This window comes from Pteropus vampyrus, unplaced genomic scaffold, assembly GCF_000151845.1.
Source record: "Pteropus vampyrus isolate Shadow unplaced genomic scaffold, Pvam_2.0 Scaffold222, whole genome shotgun sequence".
Classification (NCBI taxonomy): domain Eukaryota; kingdom Metazoa; phylum Chordata; class Mammalia; order Chiroptera; family Pteropodidae; genus Pteropus; species Pteropus vampyrus.
Genome location: NW_011889003.1, coordinates 302,152 through 319,486, shown reverse-complemented (window position 1 = coordinate 319,486; position 17,335 = coordinate 302,152). Strand labels below are relative to the sequence as shown.

Genomic DNA, 17,335 nt, shown 5'->3' with positions numbered 1-17,335 from the left:
AGGCTGAGACCTCGAGGCCTTGGAATGCTTTAATGTGATGACACATTTCTAAAAACTTCTGATTATTTAAAAACTGTGTCCTTAAAAGTGGTATTTTATATGGTATGTACATATCATGGACTATTAACCTTAAAAAAGAAAGTAATCCTGTGATATTCAATAATGTGGATGAATCTTGGAGATGTTATGCTGAGTGAATTAAGCCAATGCTGCCTGATTTCACTTGAATATGGTATCTAAAGTGGTCAAACTCACAGAAGCAAAAATGGTTGCTAGTTACTGGGGGTGTGAGGATCTTTATTCAGTGGGTGTAATGTTGCAGTTATGCTAGATGAGAAAGTCCCAGAGATCCACTGTGCAACAGTGTGTAGTAGTTAACGACATGTATTATACAGTTAAAAGTTTATTAAGAAGGCAAATCTCAAAAAAGAAGAAGCAAAATGCGTATTTTAATAGGTCAAAAAATAGTTAGGGAGAGGAGTCGCTCTGGGGACAGTGTCTGTGGGGGTGGTGGGGGCACGGCTGGGCTAGCGGAAAGTCAGGAAGCACCTTCTTCCTGCAGAGTGGAAGCACCTGTGCCAAGGCTCGGCTGGACAAGTGTGAATTCACCCCCTACCCTCCTCTCAGCCAGTGCCTTGTACACCCACCGCCCCACTCCAACACGTGAGGAGTCAGTTTCTAGTCACGCCTCTGACCATGTATAAGTGAATGAGTGTGTGTGTGTGTGTGTGTGTGTGTGAGAGAGAGAGAGAATGAATTTTGAATTTGCCTTCTTCCTTTTATTAACTTTCCTAAGTTCTCTGAAGAGTGTCTCTTGACCTCTTGTGTTCATTAACTCTAAGACATGTTTCATTTTTCTCACATTTTAATACTCTGATACCAGATGTGTCATACAACTGGAAGGATCTTCTATTGCAATCGGTCCGGTGGTAGTTGTGCTGTAGTTGCATGGCCTGCATGTGTGTGAACTTGGTAGTTTGGGTTGCATGACTGCACAACTGAGACTGCTATTGTTTCAGTCAGAGATCCAGTTGATGACCGTCTGAGGAATGTGATTCCTAGGTGTTGACTGAAATCTGACACTTAGTAAGATTTTCTTGCCAACATCAACACTTGTGGAAAGGTATCTGAAGCTTAGAAGAAAATCCCAAATATAAAACTTGAGCACTCTTAAGAAATGCTGTATCACTAAAGCTCTTGGTGGCACAGGGGACGATATTGTATGGAAAATCGCAGTCATTGGACCCTGTGGCAAACGTGACTCAGGAGAGTGGGTTCTGAATGTTATTTGTAAACAAAAAGAAATTGTAATACCTAACCAATGTATTTTGTATTTTTCTTTTTTACGAATGTAACAAAAATCTATATCTAAATAAATCTAATAGAGCTCTTTCAATAAGTATAAAATAAAAATTCTAAATCTTAGTTTTGTATGACAGTTTAATTTGCAGCCACTTTTTCCTTTTTATTGTTATATAAAATAGCATCATCTCTTACAATCAGTGAATCCAACAATCAATGAAATATGGTAGTGAAGTAGAAAGTTTATTAAATTATTAGTATGAATCAAAAGATGAGTTGGAAAGCTGAGGACTGAGGGATGAGTTTACTAATTCTTTTACTCAATAAGCATTTATTAGGCATCTACTATGAGATCAGTGCTGGGCTAGGCATGAAAATATAGCTCTGAACAAAACAGACATAATCCTTGGGCTCACAAGGAAGACAAGATATATTGAACAAGTAGTTGTATGTATGATGTGGCAAAAGAAGATGTGAAGGCTTCTTCGGAAGTATAAATAGGGGAGGTTAAGATGGTCAAGGGGAGCAGACAGCCTGACTGAAGAAGGGACTCTTAAGAGGAGAATGAAAGGACAGACAGGAATTAGTCAGGTGAAGGTGAGTGGGGAAGGGGAAGGTAGTCCTGGCAGAAGGAGCAGTGTGTATGAAAGCTGGAAGTGGCGAGGAGTGAGGAGCTGGAGCACAGACAGTGGTACAGAGATGAGAAACAAGGCTGGAGAAGTAGGTGGGCATCAGATGTCGAAGGACCTTAAAAGTCACGGTAAGGCTTGGCCTTTATATCAAGGGTAAGAGGAAGTCGTGGAAGGAGTTTTAGGAGGGGTGTGATGTGTCATGCTCAGATTTTAGAATCATCATTCTGGCTGCTGTGCAAAATGGAGTGCTGTAGGTCAAGGGCAGATGAAAGGAGCATAGCAGTAGTCATTCTCACCTGATTAGAGAGATGGGTGCTGAACGGGCAGAAGATATCAAATGATGCAAAGGAATCCTAGAGCAAGCAATAGTCTTCATTACTGATTGCGTCCCTCTGATATTATATGCTTAGCTCCTGATAACCTAAGACAATAACTTTTTTATTTTTTGACAGAGTGACTTCTTCTGACTTGAGTCTGCAGTGTGCTTTGAGAGATCTGCCACCAGGTAAATACAAACAACATTTTCCTCAGAGTTACAAAACAACGCTTTTCTCCCAAGACTCTCTAAGACCTAATTCCAACATCTTATTTAATCTTTGCAATAGCCTTGTAAGTTATGTGTTATTTTATTTCCATTTTGTATGTGAGGAAATTGAGGTGCAGAGAGGTTAGGCAGCTTGATCCATGCACAAAGATGTTCATCACAGAGTGAAGTATAATAGCCAAACAAAACAAAGAAGAGAGAATCTAAATATCCAATGGTAGGAAATTTGTATCAAATCAATTCTGGTACATCATTTGATGAAGGTACTTTACTAATAATCTATACCAGATTAAGAAATTCTCCTCTATTTCTAGTTTGCTAAAAGTAAATTAGTTCACTCGATGTTAATTTCATTGAATGCTTTTCTCTGAGATGATCCAATTGTTTTTATCCTTCCTCTGTTCATGGTAATTTACATGAATTGTATTTCTAATGTTAAGCTACCTTGCCGAGATAAAACCAACTTAATCATGATGCGTTATCTTTCCTATATTTTGCTAGACTTAGTTTGCTAAGTTTTAGTCTTGCGATTGGATAAAATTTTTCTTTCTGGGATTTTCCTTGTCAGGAATTGTTTTCGAAATATTTGAATTTCTTGCTACTTAAATGTTATGGTGGAATATAAGAGTAAAGCAGTTTGGGCCTGGTGTTTTCTTCCAAGGAAGATTTTTTTTACCTACTGATTTAATTTCTGACTTATTTAGGTTTCTTATATCTTCTTGAGTCAGTTTTCATAAGTTTTATTTTTCGTTACATATACACATTTCTGTTGGATATGTGTGTAGGAGGAGAGTTTTGGGGTCACGGGGTTGGTATATGTTCAACTTTAGCAGATATTATCAGTTGTCTAAAATGGTTGTATTGATTTAAAAATTTACGTGGCAACCAGGAATGTAAGAAGGTTCTGATTTCTCCATATCCTTTCCAATACTAGGTGTTTTCTGTTTTTGTTTGATTTTTTTCATTTCCGCTCTACTGGTGGGTGTGCAATAAGATCATATTGCAGTTTTAATTTGTATTTCCCATAGGGTAATGAAGTTGGGCACTTTTTCCTATGTTAATTGACCATTTGCATATCTTGTTTTGTGAAAAGACCTTTCAAGTCTTAAAAGAAAAAGTGAAGTGTTTATTCAAGTCTTTTGAAAAAAAAAATTGGGTTGGTTTATTGAATTGTCTTTCTTATTGAGTTATAGACACTTTTAATACTATATATTTTTAATTTGAGGCCTCGGTAGGATATGTATAATTTTTTATCCTGTGGTCTACATTTTTACTTTCTTTTTATGAACATAAATTCCTTTAAAATAATGTAAATTATCTATTTTTTCCTCTGTAGTTAATACTATGGTTTCCTATTTAAGAAATCTTGGCTTTATTTCAAGATCACAAAGAAGTTTTATGTTTTCTTCTGAAAGCTGTGTTATTTTACATTATGACCTACAGGACATCTGGAACTGGTTGTATGCTGTATGGTTTAGAGTAGAGTCGAGATTGTTTTTTTCCATGTGGATATTCACTTGACCAATCACCCTCCTTTTGCCATAGCACTATTTGTCTATTTATTTATTTTGGCTCAGTTTACTGAGGTATAATTAGCACACAGTAAAATTTACTCTCTTGAAATTCATGGTTTGATAAGTCGTGATGAACATTATGTAGTCATGTAACCACAGTCAGGATGCAGAGCATATCAACACCTGAAAGAGTGCTCCTTTGCAGCAAATCTACTTCTGCCTCCAACCCTTGGCAATCGCTGATCTGATCTCTGTCCTTAGATTTTTTTTTTTAGAATATATCAGTGGAGTAATATAGTCTGTAGCCTTTTGTTTCAGACTTCTTTCACATAGCATAGTTTTTGAGATTCATTTGTGTTGTCGCTAGTACCAGTAGTTTGCTCTTTTTTGTTGGTATGTAGAATTCCATTGTGCGGATATACCACAATTTGTTTATCCATTTACCAATTGATGAACATGTGGGTTATTTACAGTTTGGGGGCTATCATGAATAAAGCTACTATAATCATTCATTAATAGGTGTTTGTATGGATGTGTGTTTTAATTTCTCACGGTAAATATAGCAAGTACATTTTTATTTGACATTATTTTAAAAAATCCCTCCAGCTGTTTCCAAATGACTGAGCCATTTTGCATTCCAATCAGCTACATATGTAATTTTTGGTATCATCAGTCTCTGTAATTTTAGCAATTTGAATTGGTGTAGTGTTATCTCTCTATAGCTTTAACTATCATTTTTCTAATGATTAATGACATTGAATATTCTTTCATGTGCTTCTGTGCCATTTACAAATCTTCTTTGGTAAAAAGTCTGTTCAAATCATTCACTCATTTTAAAAATTAAGTTATCTATATTTCTATTATTGTGCTATAATAGAATGTATTCTGGGTAAAAACCTTTTATTAAATGTATGCTTTGCAAGTAGCTTTTCCAAGTCTGGCTTGTTTTTTAATACTCTTAGAAGTGTCATTTAAAGAGCAGTTTTTACTTTTCATGATGTTCAGTTTATTGATTTTTTTTCTTCTATGGATAGCAGTTTTGTGTTCTAAAAGATCCTTGATAAAACTAAAAATACAAAGATGTTCTTGTTTTTTTCTAGAAATTTTATAGTATTAAGTTTTACGTTTAGTTATATGATACATTTTGAGGTAATTTTTGTATCTGGTGTGAGGTAAGGGTCAAGGTTCCATTTTTTATATGGACATCCAAATTTTCCAGCACCTTATGTTGAAAAGCTAGTCTTTCCCCTTTTAATTACCTTGGCACCTTTCTATTTCTCTCCTCCTTCTGGTACTATAATTACATGCATATTATGCTGTTCGATATGGTTCTACATCTCTTGGATACTTTAAGAAAATACTCCTGTCTCTCTGGATAATTTCTATAGGCCTATTTTTAAGTTTACTTATTCTTTTTTTTTTTTTTAACTGTCCTGTTTCCTCATCAGCCTATTAAAGGAATTCTTCACTTTTGATATTACATTTTTATTTCTAAGATTTCTATTTAATTCTGTCCTATAGTTTTTACTTCTCTACTGAAATTCTCCATCTTTTTCTAAATTCCATTCTTCTTTTCCATGTGAGACTTTTATGTATTAATAATAGCTATTTGAAAGTCTCCATATGAGTGTTCCAATATCTGGATCATTTCTGTTCAGTTCTGTTGGTTTCTTTTTCTTAACAATGGGTTGTTTTTCCTTTTTTTTTTTGAATGTCTCATAATTTTGATAGAATGTTCGACGTTGTTAGTAGAAGAGCCATAGATAATAAAGTAAATAATATTGCTACTCAGAAATGGGCACCCTTCTTTTCTAAGTCTGTTGATGTGAGAGGGATTGAGTCAATTTTGTTAGTTAATTTCAGCCCACCAGGCTCCAGAGCTTTCCAGTGGTGACCGGTAGTTACCACATGTACAGTGTGGCCTGGTGGGCCAGAGAGTTTTTCTCACTGTCCAAATTCCATCTTCAGCTTTTAGCAAATCCTCCACACCTGCTCGCCCGAGGGCTTCTCTCTCTGTGTTTGTGCTCCTCTGCTAGCATTAGACCGTTCTTGTTCATTGCTCAGTGCAAAGCTGTGGCCATGGTGGTGAGATTCTCAGTTCTCATGGTCCAGCCTCAGTCTCAGGGGGCCTTGTGGGTCTAGGCCTTAGGATTGGGGCTTTTGCCCATGTTCCTGCTCCTCTTCATGGCAGGTCATCTCTGCCTTGTATCTGTGCCTGTCTTGAGTGGGAAAGAGTTTCCTACCCTCCCTCGGTGGTAGCAGAGCTCTTCTTTGTGTCAGTGCAGGATTCTGGGCCCGAGAGTTTCTTGTCCTTCCATCAGGGCAGATAGCTTTTGCTTCTACCCTTCCCAAGAATCAGTGGATCTTTGCTTAGATCTTGGAAGTGGGAAGGTTTTCTCCTCTTCTTCCAGTGGTTTAAAGCTTTTGCTTAATGTGAAACAGCATTCTGGATAGTGGGTGGAGTTTCTTGCCTATGTCCCACCTCCACTCTTCAGTCTCTGACCTTGCCCATGATCCTTTTCACAAACACCTGTTGGAGACCTGTGGAAGAAAAGCTCGAGAGAGGCTCCCAGGAATTCTATACTATCATGTTCGCCCACACTTGCCCTTTATGAATTCATTAAAATTTCAACTATCTTCTTCTTACTTGCTTTTATGGTGACCATCTCGTTCTACTGTGCTCTGTCAAAGGTGACAGTTTGTGTGTCCTGTTTCTCTTTGGAGGACCATGTCATTCTCTAAATTAGTTCAATGATTGTCTTGTAACCTTAGCTCTCCGATGAGCTCATCACAACTTATGATTTCGTTGATTATGCAGCCTTTCTCATTGTTAGGATGGAAATGATATTCTCTATGGCCTTCTGTACCTTAAGTGGTTGGTGTTAACCTAAAACCTAGGAGGCAATAATTGAACAAAAATCATTTGTTTAGAACCAAAGGAATTGCAAATTGGGAAATACAAATTCAGGTAGAAGCCCCATAGTGTCCCCACCTCCCCCCCCCCAGTAGAAGAGGCGCTCTGGAATTTTCTGGGGACAAAAGAGAGGAAGATGAGATGAGTTGTATTAAAGAAGAGTTCATTGGTGCTAAATGAAATAAAGTTAGATTTGTACTTGATAGATTGGCTAGATTTTTAGTCATCAGGCAAAAGGCTAGCTTTGTACTTCATAGATTGGTTAGCAATTCAGTCATTGGCAAAGACCAATTTCATCAGTCCTTACGAACAGGATATTCTCATTCTTACTGATTTTTTGGAGTGTTGGTGGTTTGACCAATTCAGAAAATAAAGAAAACAAGATGGGCATGGCAGTTTCTCTGAAATGGCTGCTCAGGCTCTCTGCAATATGGCTCCACTCACGTCATCTTTCACAGTGCGGAACTGTGTTGCAGCTTTTTAGGAGACATGGTATTAAAGGAAAAGTGTGATTGTAAATAAAAACACTGGTCAGAAATAGATGAAAGTTGAGTCAAAAGAAGGCAATAAAGCCACAATTCAGAACTTAATGGGGAAGCTGAGAGGACTTAAATTTTCTTCCTCTCTCGGCTTGGCCGCACTCAGAATTACTCTTTTTTTCCTTCTCAGGACATACCTGCCTGCAGTGGCAGGAGTAGCACAATAGGTAACTTCATTCGGAGGCTTTGGGTAAGAGAAAGAGGAAAATTGCCTTCCGCTACTGTAATTGCCTTCGTGAGACGGAGCTGGGAAAGAGAGACCAATGAAAAGAAGACGAGAAAAAGACAGCATAACAGACACTCTGTTCAGCTTCTCAGAAAAGGGGTGTAAAATGAAAGATCCTAAAGAACTCCAGATGTCTGTGGGGTCAAGGGATGCATCATCATAGTTCCAGACAGATCTTAATGATTCCCCAGACATCTTGAGAGTAGTCACCTCACCTTTCAGCTTAGGTATGTTTAAAGTCTATATCTTGCTACTTCAAGAGTGGTTGGGGGCCCAGCAGCATCAGCTTCACCCGAGAGCTTGTTAGAAATGCAGAGTTCCAGGTCCCCCCCCAGACCTGATGAATCAGAACTCATATTTTAACAAGGTCTCTGAGGGATTCTTTTGCACTTGAATCTTTGAGAAGTAATGTTTTACGTAATCACTGTTTCTTCCTTTCTTTCTTTCTTTTTTAGCCAACTGTGCTTTTAATAATGAGATTAAAATCTTTCAAAGTCAAAATATTGTGAAGGTAACCCTCCTTTAAGAATAAACTGGCATATAGTGCACAAAATTAAGACATTAAAATGCATATTTTAGTTAAATTATTGAATTTATTCGAACAATTATCAATGATGTATATATTTAAAGCTTCTTATTGTCAAATTTGTCTTTGATTTTTGTGTTTCTAGCACTCAAAAACTTTAACTCTTTCTTGTAGCAGAAATTTTCCTGTTGCTTCCTCTTAAAAAAGAATGTCTTCGATCTGTGAAGCCTGCCTCCTAAGGGGCAATTTTATTTTCCTCTCCACCTTGTTTTAGCTCAAGCAACAGGTTCCTACATGAACCTTCTATTGATGCTTCAAAACCTGGCCCAAAGGGTGCTAGTGAGAACCTATCCCTCTGTCAAGATTCTTGCCAAGAGACCTTCAATTTTTTAATCTTCTCAACTTCGAATATCTTGTGATGCAGTAATGGGACTGTGCTGCCAGAATTCTAGTTTTCTTTTTTTTTTTTTCTATAACAGTTAATTTTACATTCATCCCAATTCTTAAGTTGTCCTCTTTCCTTTGGTATCATAAAAAATGCCACACACAGTTGCTGGATTATAAGACCTGCTTTCCTTTTGTTTTTTATACCCAGGTATTTTGAATCTCGCCCAACCACCCGCTTGGTGAGAGACAGTAAGTCCAAGAGTTCTGGCAGTATCATTAAATTGTTTTAACATATCTTGTTCAACGTAGGACCATCCAGTATGTGTTCCAAGCAGATAGACAGAGAAGGGCACAAGGTCATGTTGACCAGCTGAGTCAGTCTAGGTAAAAAGCTGTCCTGGTTTCCTGGGGCCAGTGAATTCTGCTTTAGTCTCAATGATCACCCTTAGCTGCAAGGGAAGCTGGATAATGTAGCTCTGAGTTGTGCATATTGCTGTTGCAAAAAAAGTCAGGGCTGGGTTTGCTGTGGATGGAGAACTAAATGCAGACATCAAACAGACAGGGAGCTAAATATCAGCTTTATTCCCAATGGTCCTGCATCGGAGAATGAGCTCAAATTATGGGCAAGATGAGCTATAATCAAGCCTTCTATTATTTTTATTGCTGAAATCTTCTTTCAAGGAAAAGAAAAATACATGCTGCTGAGGCCAGATATAGAGGGAAGGGAAGTGCCCAGACCTACCTCCATGTACTTTCCCTTACTCAGTCTAAACAATTCAAGAAGTTACTCCCTTGAGGAGCGAAGGCATGTACTGAAGGATAGAAGTCACCTTTCAATAGCTTTAAGAAGATAAACAGTTTTATGTGCCCAGGCAGGAATGCTGGGAAGAAGAATAATGCTCCTCCCAACAACTGTCGTAAACACATCTCTCTCTCTCTCTCTCTCTCTCTCTCTCACTATCTTATTACATATTGTTATATATTGCGACAATTGTGTTGTTTGTTTCTTTGTATATTTTCCCCAACTCCTATTGTTAATGCCCTTGTAATATAGGTGGTTATCTGTTCTGGGAGTTGAGAAAAGGGAGAATTCATATGTGTTGAAGTTGTGAAACCTTCACAAAGGAATTGGAGACTAACTGATCATATATTTTAAAGAGCGGATAGAATTTTCCAGGTAGAGAGAAGGGTGATTCAGGGTGAATAAATGACATGAGCTGCAGTCAGTAGACGTCTGTCTTCTTGGGAAGCTCGCTATAGGATTCTTCACAGGGTCCCCCTACATTACCACACAGAAACAAAGAAACAAACCAACTGCTGCAAGTCCCCTCGCCCGAAGGGGTTTAGTGCCATTGGTGTGCCGCAGGCTCTGGCTTCTCTGCTCTGCCTGTCATCCTGGACTCCTGCTGTCACAGTGATTTGGAAACCCATAACAACCAGCTCTGCTCTCTACGCGAGGCTCAGCTTAGGACTGTGAGCTGACAGCTGATTGTTGCTGCTGATTGCTTTGCTGACAGTGCTTTGTGGCTATTTTGGTTTTTCTTGAGTGTTCCTTAATTAGAGGAAATGACATCTCGTGCTGTCCAATCATCCTCTTGTCAGATGTTATTACATTTGTAGGAGAATTAGGTGGCATTTGAGTTTATTCTTGCCACACGAGTATGAGGATTTCGGCCAGGACGGTGGCCCCCCCTCAACTCTGAGACAGGTTTGCCACTGTTGTGAGGAAGAGTGTTCTGTATTCCCATTGTGTGCTCTAAATACCCAAGACTCTATTCGGGTCCCTGTCCAGGCAGCAACATCCCACTGCAACGTTACACCTCACAGTGGCTATTGACCTGATAGGATGTTTTCTTCTCTCGAAATATTTCTGGATTCCTTTGCTATCTGCCTCTCTGGCTAACATCCAGACTCTTTTATTTTTCCCTGGGAGAAACACAGTTGAGGATGGCTCCCATTTGGTGATACTTTTTAGAGGTGGTTTGCCACACAGTATAGTGAGATCTCACTACATTGCTTTAGTTAACAGGAAGAATGATTTTAAGTTATAAAATATTCTGAGTTATAAAATAAGTTTGAAGAGTTTTACTACTCTGGAGTTCACAGAATAACTTTTACCAGCTGCTTTTTAAGAGTCACTTCTTTCTAAGGCTATTTTTTTTTGAATGCTTTATTTGGAATAGTTGTGATTAATTATACATAAACTATGAGTGAAAGTTTTAAAAAATATCAGTTTATTTTGTTGAATGAGTATGGATCCTTCTTTTCTAACTTCTTGTTTAGGCATTAATTAATTGCGAAAAGGATTTATTGAGTCTGCTGGGGTGCCCTCCGGCTTAACAAAGTCCCCACCCTCAAGGAACTTATATTCGAATTGGAAAATCAGCATTCTCTAGTGGTCCTTTCTTCATGGCCTCCTTGAAGGCATACAAGGTTATGTGATTTTTCTCCAGGAGTGCTCACTGTTAGAACAGAGAACACAGAATACAGGACTATTCAGGGTTGCAAAGACAAAAGGACAAAGATATTGAAGGTTCCTTGGACAGACCACAAGCATCTCAGTTTGGGCCCAGAAGGAAGGGAAGCCAAGGTGTGTTGTGCATGTGGAGCTGTCATGAAGATGGAGGTGGTTACTGGACATGGTGGGCGGGTGGAGGCCGGAGACGGGAGATCTCTGTGAGGTCAACAAAGAAATGAAGAGTGAGGAAGAGGTGAGAGGCAGAACGAAATGCTACCTGACCTCTTCCTGCGGGTGTACTTGTCTCCTCAACTGAAGGGTAAACAGGGGCCAGGCTCGATATTTCCTTTGTGTTTCCTTCAGCCTCTGGTTTAGTGTGATGCTCACAGCACGTGCTTCCTAAATATTTCCTAAAGACAATATTTGTGGGCTTTTTGAAGATCATTTTGGGGGCCATGATCAAATTTCTTCCACATATATAGAAATAACTGAGGTGCTCATTGGCTCTTGTATGTGGTGAGCGCCACAGTGTAACCTGGTGATGGTGTAAACGTGCACACACTCTATGGGGAAGAGGAAGCCTCCATAATCTGATGTTTGTTTATTACTTTTGAGTGAAGGGCAATTTTATCTCTAGGGAGATAGTCTGGGGAGACTTTAGAGAGTCCCACTTTTGGATGCGATTTAGCCTTACCAGTGAAGCCAAAATGCTGTTCCTCTCCATATGCCAATAGTTTTCCTTTCTCTCTTTATGATTTTTTCAGGCTAAGTGCATTTGAAGGCCCAAATGAGCACCTTAAGCTTCTTTCTGATCCTATTACTGTTTCTCTGCTCAACATTCAAAATTTTTCTCAGGTTTATATTTAGCTGAAATAAACTTCATGAAAGACTTCCACAATTGAAGTCAGAGCAAAAACTACAGAATGAAATTTTAATTTTGGAATAAAAGCTAAAACTTTACTATATCATTCCTATATATTTTTATATATTTTATGATTAACTTGCTGCTCCCTGGGCACCACACCCACTGGGAGCTCTTGGCGATGGCGTCTTATGGTCACTTGGTCACTCGAGTGCTGGCCCAGTGCTGGGACACACTAGACGCCTGCGTGTGTGTGTGTGTGTGTGTGTGTGTGTGTGTGTGTGTGCGCGCGCGCGCCTGAAGAAAACATGTCGACCTTCAGTTCAAACATACCAGCAGTGTCTCCGATACGTATTTCTTTAGATAGCATCTTAAAGTTCCCTAAGCTGTACCCTAGACACACAGACTGGACCAGAATCATGTGGTTACCATGGCACCCTAAGAGAGCCCTTAGAAGCTCATTGACTTCTCCAGACAGAAGGATGGTAAACTGCTCCAACAGAACATTTTCTGCTTTAGAAACTAAGAATAGACACTACATTTATCTGAAACAGAAAATCTGATCTTCAAAACTTTTCTCAAGTATTATCTTTTATAAGATATTTGCTGAAAACTGCTCATAGGTTTATATGCTCTAGCACTGACTGGTAACAGCTGTCCTTTCATCTCTGATCTGGAAGCTTCTTTTTGAATAAAATAGAAATGTGAACGACTTGGGCTAAGAAATCACTTTGAATTTCACAAAAGAGTTGAAGTAACAGAGCTCTCCTGTTTATTCAGGGAGAATGAAGCAAAAATGGGTCTACTGTGAATAAAATGGCAGGCCCGCCTTCTTCATAGGCAACTTCTCCCCAAACAGTTCTTTGATGTTAATCTAATTCCCACTCATTGCTAACTCCAAAGCAACAGGGCTTAGATCTTTGAAAGGATTGCTTTTTGTAAAATGTTATTGTCTGAAATTCCTGCCTAATGGGCAAGGCCACCGAACCTCTAGCTTTTTGCTTTAGAGTTAGTAGGCAGGGACTATTTAAGTCATACAATTTCTATTGCTCGACATATGTATAACACTTTGTAGTGTTCAAAGCACTTTTACATCGATTGTTGTAACAACTGCCTTAAGGCAGAGAGGCAAATTTTATTTTTTAAATTCCTTTCTTTCTTTCTTTTTTTTTTTTTGAATGAGATGTTTGAGGATCAGAAAGAATATGCCTTCTTCAAAATCAATTCTTATCAGGAAATGGACCTGGAATTAGAGTGTACTCTTCCAACTCTTTTGTGAAATTCAAAATCAGACTCGAGTTGCCCTGCCGCGATGGGCAAAGTGCGAGGTTGGGAAGGGAGAACCTACAGCTTGTTGGGTAATCAGCTGCTTAGTCGTCTGTCTCCCTGATTTGATTTTAAGCTCCCTGAAGGTGGAGATTATTTTATTCACCGTTAGAGCCCTAGTGCCTAGAATAGTGCCTGCTACAGAGTAGGTGATCGATTAACATTTTTGTTAATAAACAAGTAGTAACAGTGCCAACATTTCACTCTACCTACCCCCTTCTTATGCATTCCGATGGCATAGAAAATGTTAAATATAAGAATTCTATCTAAAATTAATAAGCAGAGATATGGGTATAATGGGGAAGTGCGTGTTGTCATCCATCAAAGTCGTGGGCGGAGAACAGTGAACTGAGCTGTAGAAAAACACAGAAGAAACAGAAAATATAGCTCCTGCCTTCAGGGAGCTTAAATACGACTTAGAGAAATAGGATGTCCACCATGGAAAAGATGAAGAAAAACACTCGGCCGTCAGTCTGTGTGGCTGGCTCTGCCTTCTTTGAATCTCAAAATTGGAGAAAAGAAAAAGGATGTGCACTGCAAAAGCCTTGGTTTCAGAATGGGGAGGAAGTACAAAGACTGTACTGTCACTCTCTTTGTTTGGTTCTATAATTACCTGTACCTCTTCAAGTGTTTTTATGCAAGAAACTAAATGCAGCAACTGGTCGAGGGATGAATCATTCTAATTAATTGGAATAGGAGGTGAACTTTGACAAAGCTTCAATTGGCTCTTTTCTTTAAGTAGTCAAGTAATTATGCTGTAATTTGGCATCAGTAAACAATTGTTTTCCATCCTTATCTCAACCAGAACTCATAGTTTCCAAGTCCTTTGGGAGATTTTCAAGGTTTGGTTCTCAAACCACCTGTGTAAGTATCTACTCCTGGAAGTCTTATTCACGGGATCTGACGCAAGGTCTTGGAATCCGCTCATCTTTATTTTAATGAACATTTTATTTTGGAATAATTTTATATTTATAGAAAAATTGCAAAGATAGTAAAGTTTCCATATTTCCTTCACCTAGCTTCCCCTAATGTTAACTTCTTACATAAACAACATATTTGTCAAAATTAATAAATTAATATAGGTGCAATAATACTAACTAAGCTACAGACTTTATTTGAATTTCACCAGTTTGGGCACTAACATCCTTTCTCTGTTTGATCTAGGATATCACATTGCATTTCGTTATATCTCCTTAGTTTCCTTGGATCTATGATGGTTTTTAGTTTTCTTCAAATGTTCATTTTTAAAAAGCTTCCCATGTGGTTCTCAGACACTAGAATTCTACATCCATCGTTCTTCCAAAGGCAGAAACAGACCCTGGGCACACCTGTCAAGGGCTAAGAAGCATGTACCTGGTGGGATCTCCCATGTGCCCCCAGGTCCTTCTGGGTGGGACCTTGTGCTTCTCATCCCATGTTATGCTCCTATCAGTTAGAGACCCAGCAGGAGACAGAAGGCACACTTTAGGGGAGTCAAGAGAGAACTTAGCAAAAGTACTGTTTATAGAGGTATAGGCAGGGCAAAAGGAACAAAGAAGGGATATAAAGGCAACCGGGAACTTTCAGCAATGAAGAGCTTTTACTTGCTTTCAGCTGGAGCAAGAAGCGCGAGAGCCAGCCAGGTGAGCAGTAGTCAGGGCCGTGTAGATGGAGAAGCAGCCACTGCCAGAACTAGGAGACTGCAGCGCGCAGAGGACACGGAGGGAGGCAGACTCTGCCTTTATCTCCTCTACACTGAGTCTCCTGCGGGCGCCTCCCATTGGTGGAACTGAACAAAATGCCAGAGGGCAGGGAAGGGAAGATACAGTTTCTGGGCACAGAGGAGGGAGAGAAGAGTGGAGAATGGATCTGGAGAATGGTTTTGGAGAGGTGTTGAATAACCAGCTCTGTGTTAAAGCAAAATGCAGGAGAGAGCCTGATTAGTTAATGGTGCCTGAGTTAAAACTTGTGCTCTGATTATTAATTCACAGCTCCTATGTTATTAGGAGCCCATGGCTTAATTAAAAAGGGGGATCCAATAAAAACATTACATTTAGCTTTGAAACTGCACAATTTATCAACTTGTTGCATATTCAACAAATATTCTTTTGGTGGGTTAATGATATAAAGAGAACTGTGGCTTCTAGCTAAATAAATAATTATCCAGATGAAGAAAAACAAGTGCCATCTGAGATACAGTCTTAGAATGATAATGGATTTTAAGAGTGTCATATACCACCGTGTATGATTTGGATAAAATGGTGCTTTTTCCCGCCCCTGTTTTGTTACTTGGCTCTAGTTTTTGAAAGGCAATATCTTTATCCTCTCTGCAGTATAGTGAATTAAATTCTGGGCACCAAAGAAAAGAGATTTAGAAAATGTTTTTTTTTTTTTTTTGTAATTGCAAAAGAAGAAGAGTGGGGAAAAGATCATCTTTCTGAAGCATCCATGTGACTTATGGAGAATCGCTCGTCTTTAGAATTAGGCTTTCCTGGGGTTTACCCAATGGATGTTTTTGATAGTGGGGACAATGGATGAGATTTTCCCCCCTCCTTTTAAAAAAGAAGTAGATGTTAGGAGGAATATTAGCTATATTTCGCTGTTTTCAACATTAAGTTTAACATTAAATATATTGTTTGCCAAAACAGAAAACTCAGTGCAGGTTTGTTTTGTTCATGCATGTTTTTCATAGATACTGATCTTCTTTTGGAATAATTTTATATTTATAGAAAAATTCTAACCATCCTAAGCCAGGAAACAAGCATGTCTGTATTTATTTTGCAACATGATTGCATTGGGATCTTGGCAGGAAACAGAATCAACCTCTGAGGGTTTGACTGAAGAGAGTTAACGAGGGGACCATTGCCGACCTGTGGGCAGGGTTATAGGAACAAACGAGGAGTGGACCAGCATCCAAGACCAGCAGCAAAGAGAAGACATTGCCATCCCCAGGCCAAAGGGACAAAAAGAGCAAATAGTGGAGTCCAGTGAGGGTTGTAATCATGGAGGAAGAGCCACTCAACAGAAGCCAGAGCTGTGAAAGGGCAAAACTGTTTTCAGACACTGCAGTGCAACAGGGAGAGAATAGGGAAAACAGCTCCTCCCACCCTCCCATCTCTAGCTGGTGCCCCCATTAATCAAACCCAATAGGAAGCTAGAGAGCCAGGGAGTATAGATGACACAGGAACAGGAGAGGTGGAGTATGGTTGGGAGTGTCGTAGAGGGGGGATGGAGAACAACCAGCAACATAGTCCATTACTGTCGAGCCCCCCAAATTGATTACTTTGATATTAGATTTGGAGGAAATGCAAAGTAGATGCATTAAATTAATGAGCAAATATATGTTTTATATAGCTAGTTTTATTGTTTTGAAAACTTACTACTCACCTAGCCTATTCTGAAGTTTTAGTGCATTAAGACCCTCTTTTCTTGAGTCTTCATAGCCTCACTGTATTGTGAGAAAGGTGTTGACCTTTAACATAACATGAGCCTGAATCTGACCTCCGGGGGCCCCGAGGGAGGGGGACCAGCATAGCTTGTGCTATTGGTTGTCCCAACTGACATTTTCAGAGTTAAAAATAGTCATCACAATGTGAATGCTCTTATTTTCTTAATGGGTTGTCTCAGAGGTAAATGTAATTACTAAATAATCATTTGTAGTTGTTCATTGATTAGTTGTGCATGAATTATTTAATAAAAATAGTCCCAAGTGGTAGAAAGGCTTGTTTCTGGGGGAAAATATTTACTGTAGTCCATATCCCCAGTTGCAGATTATTTGAAAATATAAGCAAAACAACAAAACAATCTTAAATGCTTCTGGCAAAATGTTAACCACATCTGGCCCCAGGATCATTTAAGAACTTTTTCTGGGAGACCCAGAGAAATACAACTGAAAATAGACTAGTTTCAGCAATTTCAGTAGTGGGACCTGAAAACGTTTTCTTTAGCTAGGGGTTTTTAGTGAGTGACAATTCAACAGTGCCCAGAAGATTGTATTCTTGAGAAAAGAAATTCATATTCAATTTTCCTTTTCCTGGTGATCTATCTCTCTGAAATACTTTACATCAAGTCTATAAATATGATGCAGTGGAAGCTTATCTTCTATTTGCTGTGATATTTTTGTCCT

General features: G+C 38.9%; 1 long non-coding RNA gene across 1 annotated transcript in view; it reads left to right on the top strand.

The window, feature by feature from the left end:
- Positions 1 to 17,335, top strand: part of LOC111747427 — a 264,308-nt gene that overhangs the window by 117,545 nt on the left and 129,428 nt on the right. The window contains exon 2 of the long non-coding RNA XR_002783525.1: positions 2,387 to 2,439. This is a non-coding gene — a long non-coding RNA (uncharacterized LOC111747427). The remainder of the gene's footprint in view (positions 1 to 2,386; positions 2,440 to 17,335) is intronic.